This window comes from Berghia stephanieae, chromosome 15 (genome assembly GCF_034508935.2).
Source record: "Berghia stephanieae isolate SIO BIC M18660-M18661 chromosome 15, UCSD_Bste_1.3, whole genome shotgun sequence".
Classification (NCBI taxonomy): domain Eukaryota; kingdom Metazoa; phylum Mollusca; class Gastropoda; order Nudibranchia; family Aeolidiidae; genus Berghia; species Berghia stephanieae.
The window spans coordinates 23992117-24004616 of NC_088374.1; the positions used below are offsets into that span (position 1 = coordinate 23992117).

Here is a 12500-nt window from a genome sequence, read left to right on the forward strand (position 1 = left end):
TGTTTTTGTTTTTGGTGGGGGGGGTGACGAAAGGAAACAGGGCTTTTCTTGCTCGTCCGTTCGTCGTTAAACGCGATTTCGTTAATTCCCAATTTACATACGTGAAACTTACCATTTTGCAGCATCAAAAGGGAAAAGGCGGGGAGTCTCGTCCTTTTTTGACACCTTGGGGGAACCATACGCATGAGGGAAAGGGGAACCCATAGGATCCCAAAAGGGCAAAAACCCAAGACAAAGGGAAAGATGATGACAGCGGGGGCCGTTTGATACAAAGGGTTCTTTTCCCTGTCGGAAAGAATAAATGGTTATAATATACGTGGTTCTGTGTCCTGCGGAAAGAACTTTTAAAAAGGGGGGGGTTATAAATATGGTGGTTCTTTTGTCCTGTCGGAAAGAAAAAAAATGGTTTTAAATTTATGTGGTTCTGTGTCCTGTCGGAAAGAACAAAATAGTTTTGTATAGTGGTTCTGTGTCCTGTCGGAAAGAACTAAAGGTTAAAATATATGTGGTTTGTGTCCTGTCGGAAGAACAAATGTTATATTATGGGTTCTTTTGTAAAAAAAAAAAAAAAAAAAAATAAATGTTTTATATATATTGGTTTTGTTTGGAAAAAAAAAAAGGTTATAAATTTTGGCTATGTTTTTTTGCCATCCGTCTATGAGTACTTCTCACAAAACTGTAAAAAAACCAGACAAAAAAACGTTCAAGGTTACCACCGTTTTGTGTTTTTGGCCCGTTATACTTCCAAATGGAAATTTTTGTGAGTTCAAAGCCAAGCGCACCTACTTATTTTAGTGAGAATTGATTCATAGTCTGATGTAAAGTCGCCCAGAAAAGGGCGGCCATCGGGTTTAAACAAAGAAAATGGGTACTTTTTTTTTTTCATGGGCTAGAATTTTTTCTTTTGTTTTTCTTAAAATGTTAAAAGCAAAACAGTGTTTTTAAGGGGTTTTTTCCTTGGATACGTTTTTGTCTGTCGGAGAAATATTTATAAGGGCGCCGCCATTGTTCCGTAGTTTGGACCCAGTTACAAGTGCCCATGCGTCATAACGAGGGAATTGATGTTACGACTTTTGAAGGTATTATCAAAAAAAAACAAGACTCGATGACGTCATTTCATTCTTTCTATTTTTCCGTTATCCTATTATAGGGACTGAGATTTGCGGAAAAGAAAACGTCCCTTGATTTGGGGTCAAACCCCTAGTCGTGACGTCACCGGCGGAAAAAGTTTAGAGAGAAACGTCATGTTGGGTTTGGACGTCCCAAACAAGGGGGCGCTACTCTTCCCCAATCCATCCCCTTTAAATTACCACAGGTTGTGTGCAAAAAATTGTAAAAAAACTGTAGATTGGTTTAAGACATCCGTTCCTAGAGACGCTTTCGGCCTTCAATGATATCGTGTTGAATTCTATTTCTGGTCAGGATAAATCAAGGATGCAGGAGGTGATGGCTATTCCTAATTTTGAAATAGAAATATAATGGACGATAATGGAGCCTCTGTGGTGTAAATGGTAGCACGTTGACCGGTAATCAGAAGGTCTGAGGTTCGATCCCCACCCGAGGTCGAGTGATTGTGAGGCTATGTGGCCTTGTGGTATGACACTAGCTTTCGGATCAGAAGGTCCTGGGTTCGAGCCTTGCTCGGCGCATAGTTGAGTCCTGGAAAAGGCTCTTTACTCACATTCTCTCACCGTACTCAGGTGTAAAATGAGTACCTGGCCGTTAACAGCGTTGTCTATGTCCGAAAAAAATTATAATATCGCCGAACAGGCGTCATGTCTTGTCCTTATTGTTAAATGTTGCTGTTGGACAGGAACGCTTGTAATGCGCTTTGAGCACATTTAGTGGATATGCGCTATATAAAAGCTCAATTAAATTAAATTAAATATCAACAAATCCTGCGTTTGAACTGAATCCGTTCTTAGCGACGTTTACATATATAATAATAATAAAAATAAAAAATTAAAAAAAAAAATTAAATTAAATTAAAAAAAAAAAAATAATAATATAATAATAATAATAATAATAATAATAATAATAATAATAATAATAATAATAATAAAGTTTATTTGTATAGCGCCCAATCCATTTGACAAAACAGCTCTAGACGCACAAAATTGTAAAACATCGTTAAAAACATTTTTTGTACACATCCATTTATACAAGCGCGCGCACACACACACACACACACACACACACACACACACAGACACACACCCTCACAAAGACACACAAATTCACATTTTTATGTATGTCTAACATCCGAACCCACTTATCAGCCTAGTTTAACAGTGATGTAATGGACAATATTTTTGCGCCATTTCTTACAAGTTTCCATAACAACAACAATGAGCCCAAAGAGGCATTGGGTTATCAGACCTAAAAACAAATGCACGTCGGTTCTTAGGTTTTGACTTCGTCCTAACAAATCAATTCAAAATTGTGACCCATCGTCTTCAAACAGTATTATTTCGGGATGAACCGGTTACTAAAAAGTCAAATTAAAGTTAAACCGGTCAACAATTTGAATTATTACATGAGCTTCTTTTAAGACAAATAATGAAACTTAAGGCTATGTGATATTGTGGTATGACACTCGCTTTGGGATCGGAAGGTCCTGGATTCGAGCCTTGCTCGGCGCATAGTTGAGTCCTTGGAAAAGGCTCTTTACTCACATTCTCTCACCGTAATCTGGTGTAAAATGAGTACCTGGCCGTTAAGAGCGTTGTCTCTGTCCGAAAAAAAATTGTAATATTATATATAGCTTAACAGGCGTCATGTTCCGTCCAACATGTGAAGTGTTGCTGTTGGCCAGAAGCCCCTTGTAAAGAGCTTTGAGTACGTTTAGTGGATATTGCGCTATATAACGTTTATGGGGCAGCGTGGCTAAGCGGTACGGTCTTTGCTTCGTACCCGAAAGGTACAGAGTTCGAGCGCTGTGTGGACTTGAGCAAGTCACCTCGCCCTAGCTCACTCTGCGGCGCTGCGCTGCGGCTGACGCCTGGGTCATTCCAGTCTTCCCTAGGAATAGACCATAGAAACAAATTTCCCCTATGGGACGAATAAAGGGAATTTTATTTTTTTATTTATCTTATTTATTTTTAAAAGCTCAATTTAAAAATATATATATTATTTTATCTTATCTTAAACTGGACTTAAAGAGTAGCCATCGTTAACATATAGCCTGACACAAGAACCCTCGAGGACTGGCAGTTTGACGTCATTGTTTTGGTTTGTGTAGCGTCTAGTGAGTTGTCGTTAGTAGAGCTCAAGGAAACAAGTTATTTCATTGGTTGAACTATTGAATACAACTCACGATTTGTTTACTTCTGTGGCAAAAGACTGGCCTTTTGACGTCATTTTTGGTCAGTGTCAGGCTATAAACTTTACGATGGCTACGGTTAAAGCCAGGGAGAAAAACCTTGTTTGGTCCGCCCCAGAATTTGGAATCAAAATCCTTTGGAAATCAGAGAATCAACATATCTCGAAACGTTCAAAAAGAAACTGAAAACTCATCTGTTTCGGTCAAGTTTCAATGAGCTCCTAACTCCAATAGTTCTATATCTATTAATGCGTGTCCTCGTCCGCCTGTAAGTGTGTGTGTGTGTGTGTGTGTGTGTGTGTGTGTGTGTTGGTTTTCGTGTCTGTATTCATGTTGTTATGGTAATCCAATCCAATACCCAAAAGCTGGGACGACTTAATGCCTTTGATGCTGTGTGATAAGGTAATTTACTCACAACATTCAGCCAGCCGGGTATAACCGTAGCCATCGTAAAGTTATAGCCTGACACTGACCAAAAAATGACGTCAAAATGCCAGTCTTTTGCCACAAAAGAAAACAAATTGGGAGTTGTATTCAATAGTTCAACCAATGAAATAACTTGTTTCCTTGAGCTCTAATAACGACAACTCACTAGACGCTACACAAACCTAAAAAATGACGTCAAACTGTCAGTTCTAGAGGGTTCTAGTGTCACTTCCCTCTTAATGACGCAAAGTTACTGATTCTAAACAATCGGAACAATGGCGGACGCCATAATCTTCATCACACGCTCTTATGAAATTCATCTCCGACGAGCATATAATTGTATCCAGAGGAGAAAAAAAACATTATAAATCTGATCATGTTTTCACTTGTATACATCTTGACCACATGACATGTGAAACAGTTCTTGCCAGCATGAAGAATAAAAAGAACCGGCATTTTTCTTTGTTTAGAACCAAGCTACTGGTTGCTGTGCGGATGTGACATCAGACTATTAAATCCTATTAGAACAAGTAAATTTCTCGTTCTACGAAATGTTCGTTGGAGTTGGCCCATTGTTCGACGATCACAACTCCCACCCATCCGACGACCGCTCAATGAGAGCGATAAATATTCATGTTTTCGGCCACCCATTTCATCAATCTCATAATCTGTTGCTGTCCAACAATTGGATATTTCTTAACAAATTATGTAAACACGCTGTTTTGTTTAAACAAGTTATAAACATACCCATGTGTCAAGCTGAATGATAATATGACCAACCGTGATGTTAGATATTTAAAAAGCTGTGAACACTTCTCACTACGCGGATCACTTTGAGCACACTTTTGCAATGTGACCAATGACCTCGATCACATGGAACGTTATTATAGATCATCCCCATTACCAAGAGATTGACTCTGATCAGGATAAAATTGACTTGTTTCGTCGACAGCTGCTGCTGTGTGTTGTGTCCTCAAATTATACCATAGGATAAAAGTAATGTACAAATTATATAAGGGGAGACGGTCCAGATAGCTCAGTCGGTAGAGCACTCGTTTCACACCGCAAAGGAACCACGATCGATCCTGGGTGGAGTCGAGAGTTTTTGTTTTCTAGACTAGACTAGCGTCCTATCCAAAGGATATCAACCAAATGCTATTGTCCCTTTCACGCTTTGGTAACCGGGATAAACTCCCCTACTCCATTGGCCCAATGGCTCTGAGTGACTAAAAATACATGGACGGTAACGTTATTAACCTTTTTTGACCTGTCACGTCTCTCTGGTAGCATGTCGGAATGGAAGTCTGGATAGATCAATTGATAGAGTACTCGTTCAACAAGCAAAGGGTCCCTGGTGCAGTCACAAAATTTCTGACCCCCTTGTCCACCCAGTAATGATTTGGAACAAATTAGATAAAGGAACCAAAGACGTCTCCGAGGTCAGCAATACTCTTCGACAGTCGTGACGTCACTTCCCTCGTAATGACGCATCGTAACTTAGTAACTGGCTCTAAACTATCGGAACAATGGCGGACGCCCGTATGAAATATTTCTCCGACGATCATAAAAGCGTATCCAGAGGGGGAAAAAATTATAAATCTGATCATGTTTTGACTTTTACACAATCAGAACAGAAGACATTTGAAAAGTTCTAGCCAGCATGAAGAATAAAAAGTACAGATTTTCTTTGTTTAGAACCACGATGGCCGCCGTTGCTAGGCGACATGAGATCAGACTATTGAATCCAATTTTAGGAAACTTTTGAAGACATTCCTATTCAGACGGGCTTTTGAGAAGTAGTGAGCTTCGCAGTCTGAATGATGCTTGCTGAGAATTGTGTGATTCAGTCATGGTCGATAAGTATAGCTGCTCTCTCCATCCATGTTGTTATTTGTTTCCATTTGTCACGGTCCTGGGTCAGAGTTTTGAGGCTGTCAAGATCTTGTTGTGACTTTAGTACGGAGGGCACTGCATTATTTCTTAGTTCTTTAGGGATTAATTCGGCCTCATCTGAATCCAGAAATTTCTGATATGTAGAGAGTTCCTGGTTCAGGGTAATTACTATTGATGTTGGTGGTTGATTTCATATTTGTTGCCATGAAGGAAATATTCTGTCATTGCAGGTTGGGCTGGGATGTTATCTTCTCGACGTCAGATGTGACCAAATAGCCTCCATCGCTGTTCTTTTATTATTGTACTCAGTATTTTGAGTAGTGATAGATGATAGTATTTGTGTTTTATGTTTCTTATTGTCTTTGTATGTAGAACGCTTTATGGATTTTGCGCGCTTTGTAGATTGATCATTACATATACACGCACTCGATATGCTCAAAGCGCTTTACATCAAAAGGGCGGTCCTAACCCAGCAGCCACACTTTAAATGTTGGACAAAAACAAGACATATGTTAAGAAGCTGTTTAATGTCCAGGTACTCATTTTACACCTGCATACGGTAAAAGAATTTGAGTAAAGAGCCTTTTCCCAGGACTCAACTATGCGTCGCTCAGAGTGGAGCTCGAACACTCACCCTTCTTGTCCGAAAGTGAGTGTCATACCACTGAACCATATTGCCACACAAATATGTAACAGAGACGATTGATATATTTTAAAAGAAGCTCCGATATCAAATAGATATTAATTCACGTGTCCACTGGGTGCGGCTATGTTGTCTAGTGGTATGACACTCGCTTTCGGATCGGAAGGTCCTGGATTCGAGCCTCGCTCGGCGCATAGTTAAGTCCTTGGAAAAGGCTCTTTACTCACATTCTCTCACCGTACTCAGGTGTAAAATGAGTACCTTTCCGTTGACAGTGTTGTATCTGTCAGAAAAAAAATGAAATATCGCCTAACAGACGTCATGTTTCGTTCTACATGCTACGTGTTGCTGTTGGTCAAAGACCCCTTGTAAAGCACTTTTAGCACATTTAGTGGATATTGCGCTATATAAAAGCTCAATTTTTTTAAAGCTCAAAATCTCATATAAATATCCAGCACCAGATTAAGGCAACTGTTAAGGCAAGTTCGAGTATGATCTATCCTTGCCGTTGAGGGGTTAATACTAACTATCTATAGACATTGTACTTTTCTATGATAATCCCTTGAGATTTGTGGAAAATACAATAATGGCCATTTACAGCTAAGACCACGAGACAAGGCTTGACAACCCAAACAATTATTGTAACCCTCTTAAGGTGATAATGAATTCGTTTCCCATTCTAATTTCCGTTATTTTGTGTGCGGCTCATAATCATTGATATTAAACACCGGGAACTCATTTAGAGCCATAATATTCTATATTGACCGCTGGCTTTCGGCGCAATCATCATCTAGTCAGCTGATCCTGCGTAGGTCGTTCCTTCCCGAACGTTCTTGGGAAACAGATTACGTTTTTCCGCCAGTCTACTTGCTTGAGTTGTTGTCATTCCCAGCCATTCACATATATCTTGTTCCCAGCTTCTTGTAGGTCTCCCTCTTCCTCTCTTGCCGTCTACCCTTGTCTGCAGAATGCGCTTTTCTAATGATTCGGCGCAATAATAAAGTAAAAAACTAGAGTTGTCTTAACTCACTCAGCCCTAACACCGACTATATCCATAGTTTACCCGGTTACTTTTACCCTATGCCTATTTATTATATTTTTCTGAGGCGTAGTATCAAAGCGAATGTTTTTAGTTTTTGCATGTTAATGATAGTTGAATAAAACGATCTATGTACGACATGCTCATTTTTAATACATTTATTTTTCAATTTTGGAAAGTAGCAAAAATCTCTAGGATTGAGTGAGTTAACAAGCCAATAAAATAAAAAAAGAAGTATAAAGTAATTGAATGTGACTGATATAAAAGGGGTCATGCATGATGAATGAAGTTGAGGTCGCTCAGCAATTTCTCTTCGCCAGATATTGGTTACTCACTTTCTCAAATACACATACCCCATAGCTCAGTTGGTAGAGCGTTCGCTTTCATACGCATCGGAAACCGAGATCGATCCGCTGTGAAATCGATATATATTTTTTGTAACCCTCTTGTCAATTTTTTCAGCAGTGATTGCGTAGCTGGGTCTGTTTTATCTCGGCGGAAATTGCTTTGCGATATACTATCGTCCTGTCCAAATCGTAGCAACCAATTGATATTTCCGTTTCATGCTATAAAAACCGGGATAAACTCCGGCTCCATGGACCTAATTGCTAAAAGAGGGTTCTAGTGTCAGGCTATAAGTTAATGATGGCTACGGGCAAGCTATAGATAATATGCGCTTGGCAAAGACGCTCACACCATTGCCACCCGGAAGTATAATGGACCAACACACAAATCTATGTGTAACTTGAACGTTGATAGTATGGTAAATATAGTTTATTGAAAATTCCTCATAAACGCGGATGGCAAAAAGCAATAACATAGACTTGAGTGACATCAACTTCATTCTATCTATAGTGGAGAAGAAAAGTGTGATGTAAAAAAAACTGGTTCCTATTTCATTGGAAGTGTAAAACCACTCTTCCAGAGGACTGGAAACCTACATACCTTGTGTAGTTCATCTTCTGGTGTCCGGTTGATGGCATCTTATTTTCTTTCTAAATATATTGCTGGTCGTCAATTAACATCATCCGTCCTCGCTCTTTTACGTTTGGTCATCCTAAGAATCTGCCTATTCATCCTGCCACGTAATTAGTTATGACACATTTATGTAACGTTTTAAAAATAAGCTTTTATATAGAGCAATATCCGCTAAACGTGCTCAAATCGCGTTACAAAGGGTCCCTGACCAGCAGCAATACGTAACACGAAGAACGAAACATGTCGCCTGTTAGGCGATAATACAATTTTTTTTCCGACATAGACAACGCTGTTAACGCTGTTACACCTGAGTACGGTGAGAGAATATGAGTAAAGAGCCTTTTCCAAGGGCACTATGCGCCGAGCGAGGCTCGAACCCAAGACCTTCCTATCCGAAAGCGAGTGTCATACCACAAGACCGCATAACCTGTTCACTATTAGTACTCCGAAGGATTGGTTACCAAAAGAGTGGAGGGTATTATGTGCGGCTATGTGGTCTAGTGGTATGACACTCGCTTTCGGATCGGAAGGTCCTGGGTTCGAGCCTCGCGCTCGGCGCATAGTTGAGTCCTTGGAAAAGGCTCTTTACTCACATTCTCTCACCTACTCAGGTGTAAAATGAGTACCTGGCCGTTAACAGCGTTGTCTTTGTCCGAAAAATGGTAATATCGCCTAACAGGTGTCATGTCCCGTCCTACATGTTAAATGTTGCTGTTGGCCAGGGACCACTTGTAAAGCGCTTTTAACACGTTTAGTGGATATTGCACTATATAAAAGCTCAAATTAATGATGTCACGACTTTCGATCCATATTGAACAAATGCTTCTCCATAAGCCACTTTCCTGGTAATATCCAAGTCTTTGGTTCAACAATGGGAGCGATCTATATTAAAGTTTTCGTCCACATGATTTATTGCTGTACAACGATTGGACATTTCTCAATGTATCTAAACAAGCTGCTTTGTTTATGAAAGTTGTAAACATACCCATGAGTCATGCTAAGCAAAATGGCCAATGGGAGCGATATATATTCATGTTTTCGTCCAACCAAGTCATCAATTTCATGATTTGTTGCTGTCCAAAGATTGGATATTTCTTCAGAAATGTAAACACGCTGATTTGTTTATGAAAGTTGTATGCATAGCCATGTGTCAAGCTGAACAAAATGACCAATCGTGATGTTAGATATTTAAAAAGCTGTGAACACTTTTCACTAAGTGGGTCACTTGGAGCACATTTTGCAATGTGACCAATGATCTCGAGCACATGGAAATGTAATATAGAGTATGCCCATTGAATTCAGGAATAAGAACAACATAAGAAAAAAATCTCACCAGAAATAACAAAAACCCTTGTTGAAATTGCAGTAAAATTATTAAAAGGAAAGCAATATTTAGTTAACGGATTCCAGTATATCAATAAGATAAGATAAGATAAGATAAGATAAGATATTCTTTATTGATCCTGAATGGAAATTATCATAATGTTACACATCATTCATCTTTATATTATTTGCACAGATTTATACATTGTCATTAACTCATTGATGAAAATACAAAGCTATTTAAAAACAAAATAATGTTATGAAAATTGGGATTTATCTCTATCTAGTGTGTAAAACAAAAAAGAGAAATAGACCGACAACTGTGTATGCCATGAAGTGTTGTGAGTGCAATGGGATAAATCAGGGTTGCCAGTTTGACGTTTATATTGACAAATTCCAAAATAAAATATCTGCGGGGATTTTTTTTTCTTTGTTTAATTCTGTTTTTCAAGAATTGTTGGTCTCTTTTTTTTATTATTATTACTTTTCATTTTGGGTTTGATTTTGTTTTGTTATTTTGTTTTGTTATTTGTTTTTTAATAATTAACTTTTTGGGTCTTTTTTGTATGTTGTTGTTTTTTGTCTGTTTGTTTTGTTTGTTATTATTTGTTGGTTTTGTTTGTTTTTGTTTGTTTTGTCTTGTTTTTTTATTTTGCTTTTTTGTTGTTTTTGTTTTCTTATACCGCTTGGTATGAAAACAGGGTTAAGCAGATTTTGGCCTGTTAATTAAAGTTACTTAATCTGTCCGATTTAATAGACAAATACACAATCATCATTATCATTGCCTTTTTCACCCTGGGTCAGGGTATAGGCCAGACAAACCGTTTCCATCCTTCTCTATCATCATCATTATCATTGCCTTTTTCACCCTCGGTCAGGGTATAGGCCACGACAAACAGTTTCCATCCTTCTCTATCATCATCATTATCATTGCCTTTTTCACCCTGGGTCAGGGTATAGGCCAGACAAACAGTTTCCATCCTTCTCTATCATCATCATTATCATTGCCTTTTTCACCCTGGGTCAGGGTATAGGCCAGACAAACAGTTTCCATCCTTCTCTATCATCATCATTATCATTGCCTTTTTCACCCTGGGTCAGGGTATAGGCCACGACAAACAGTTTCCATCCTTCTCTATCATCATCATTATCATTGCCTTTTTCACCCTGGGTCAGGGTATAGGCCACAGACAAACAGTTTCCATCCTTCTCTATCCTGGGCTAACTTTTTTATATCATTCCATGTCTTACCACTTCTCTGTATATCAGCTTCTTTAATTCTTCTCCATGTTCCTCGTGGCCTTCCCCTTGATCTTCTGCCCTGAGGGTTCCAGTCCAATTACTTTCTTTGTTATAGTGGAGTCATTCTTTATAAGGGTGTGTCCAATCTACCTCCCTCGTCTTCTTCCTATTGTTCCTCTCCCATTAGTTTCTGCTGTGTTCTTTTCCATACTTCTTCATTCTTAATTCTATCCATCCATTTTATTCCGAGTAGCTTACGCATGCACCTGTTTACGAAAATATGTATCCTCCTTATACATGTCCGCGATGCATTCCAAATCTCGATTCCATCCGACATAGACAAAGCTGTTAACGGCCATGTACTCATTTTACACCTGAGTACGGTGAGAGAATATGAGTAAAAAGCCTTTTCCAAGGGTTCAACTCTGCGCCGAGCGATGCTCGAACCCAAGACCTTCCTATCCGAAAGCGAGTGTCATACCACAAGACCACATCACCTGTTGACTATTAATACTCCGAAGGATTGGTTACATACACCTGAGTAGGACAGACTTCACGTTTGAGGACCAAGTGACTCAAAAAGGGGGAGTCACACACCATTAGTGGCCTTTTACGACCCGCTGGCCTGGCGCTGGGCTGTTCTTGCACCCTCTCAGTTGAAGGACCCCGGACACCACACGGGGGAAATAACACGATGAGAGCACCAAATTCATTGCTTCTTTCTCACTTTTCAAGGCAGTGTGAAAAGAAAATACTCTTATCACTACCTTTATAATATGCATTTTGTAGAGAAATTATACCTAAAAAAAACTTGGCATTTTTTTTCAGATCAATTGGCATATTATTACGACTTGATTGGCATTAAAATTAAATATACGAAAATAATCTGGCAATCTGATGTAAATTATAATATTGTAAATATCAGTGCATGACGTAACCCGTCGGGAGGTGAAAATTTTGGATTTGCAATTTTTAAAGGTTTTTTTTGTTTGTTTGTTTGTTTGTTTTTTTTTTTGTTTGTTTTTTTTTATTTCATTTTATGAAAGAATATGCTCCCCAGAGCATGTTAATCTTTATTTGAAGTAAATCGGGTGATTTTTTGTGAAGTTATGGTCAGATATATGGGAAAGGTATCCAGCAACTTTTCTCATAAAATTTCATAATTTTTCAACTTGACTAGCTGTAAAAAAATACTTAGACCTTTAGAAGTAAAATTAAGCTTTGATATTTCCCGAAGATGTACAAAAAGGGTTGATTTAATCAGTTATGACAAGAACTCATCTTTGATCAAAATTGACCTTCTAACTAAACTTGGCAATATTTCAGTTCAAACCTTTTCACCATCCGACTGATTTTGTCATTCACTGTAATAATATGTCAAAGTTACCTTGAATCACGATTTTGTATTCTGCACACAAGTCTAAATGGACGAAAATAGATATAATCTAAAACACACACAACTTTGATCTCAGGTCAGTGACCAATAATACACAGATTTTGTCGAATCAGAAATATGTTGGGTTTTTTTTTTTTTCATCAATTGGTTATCTGACTTTATGATCCTTGAATAATTTGATAATATCAAATTACTACCACGTGACTAAGCGAGTCAATCTGACAGATTGTCGAACGGA

At 38.5% G+C, this 12500-nt stretch overlaps 1 protein-coding gene across 2 annotated transcripts in view; it reads left to right on the forward strand.

Moving 5' to 3' along the window:
• LOC144960241 (NXPE family member 4-like) overlaps nucleotides 1-12500 on the forward strand; it is a 384922-nt gene that overhangs the window by 1088 nt on the left and 371334 nt on the right. The gene's annotated exons all lie outside the window — the stretch shown is intronic.